The sequence below is a fragment of the Dendroctonus ponderosae genome, unplaced genomic scaffold, assembly GCF_020466585.1.
Source record: "Dendroctonus ponderosae isolate FM_Combo_2020 unplaced genomic scaffold, Dpon_F_20191213v2 Dpon_F_20191213_3, whole genome shotgun sequence".
Classification (NCBI taxonomy): domain Eukaryota; kingdom Metazoa; phylum Arthropoda; class Insecta; order Coleoptera; family Curculionidae; genus Dendroctonus; species Dendroctonus ponderosae.
The window spans coordinates 13,238,101-13,239,379 of record NW_026018508.1 but is presented as its reverse complement, the minus strand read 5'-3'; positions in this window follow the sequence as shown (position 1 = coordinate 13,239,379).

The following is a 1,279-nucleotide window of genomic DNA, read 5'->3' as shown; positions in this document are numbered from 1 at the left end:
CATGACTGTAAATGGAGAATACGTCATCAATATAACGCCACCAAATTATTGGTTTAAATTTGTAATTATTAATGAAAGTTGATTCAAAATTTTCCTGTCTTATGTGATAGACTTAGGAACAAAGGTTAAAATATTCATGGTTCACCATTGTAGTAGTGATTTTTGCAGCAATAGCGAGTAAAGTTTACGCTTCGCGGCGCCCCATCGTTAGTGGGACTCGTGAATTAAAGTACCCATAATTTTGGTGAGAACATGTTTTGATTTCTATTTACCTTTTCGACTGCTTTCTATGGTTTTTTCGTGTTGCAATACGCTAATGAAACCCTTCTGTCGTTGGGGAAAATGCTTCAAAATTTAAAAGACTTGATGTAAGGATGCAAACAAACCAGTGCCCCCGCGTTACCCCAAACCGACCGCTTCCACAAGGGGATTTATAACCCAATATTTTCCACCGTCTAAGACGACGGACATTCCAATTTAAAAGCATGATTTAAACAAGCAACAATATCGTTTCTCAGCTGAATATTGCACGAAACGTTTTTCGGCCTCTGCAATCCATCAGGCTAATTAGAAACCGAAACGGCACTTGCCCCCCTGGAGCGGCCCCCCCGAGCTCTATCCGAACGTCCCTGCCTCCTTCCCGGTCGGGTTTAGATGAAGAGCACGCGTCCTAATCCATCGATGATAAGCTTTCCATGTAACAATTCAAATTGATTAGCAATCAATTGGGAAAGAGATCAGCTTTGGGTGGATGGCTCGGTGCGTGTCGCATTTAATTGGATACCAACACGGGTGAAGACACTGTTTATGTACTTTCGGCGTCATCAGAGTCATCAAATCTTCCTGAGATGGAAAGGTAGATGTTTCGAGTTATGTCTACTTATCTCAGGCACCCCCCGGACCGGTAGACGGTTCCAACCCTGTCTAATCAGCCGGGTTTAGCGTGAAAACAGCACTCCCGAATGTGAGAGTTTTTCAGCCCCTAAACTGCATCCCCATTTTCAACAACCTCAGCAACATTTTCCACCTGGTTTGTTATTTTTGTTCGAAAAATTATTTGCATTAGTTTGAACGTACATGTGGGTAAATATTTTGGGCTCATAAAAGAACTTTATTTTCACCGACCAGTTTCAAAGGTCGCATAAATAAGACCCAATCCCGAGGTCTTTTATCGCCTTACTTACCGAGATTATTATACCAACCACAAAAGAAGCAGCCCATAAATTTCGGAAATAAATAGCCCGTGTTTGTTTTACATTATTCAAATTTCGGTACCCAA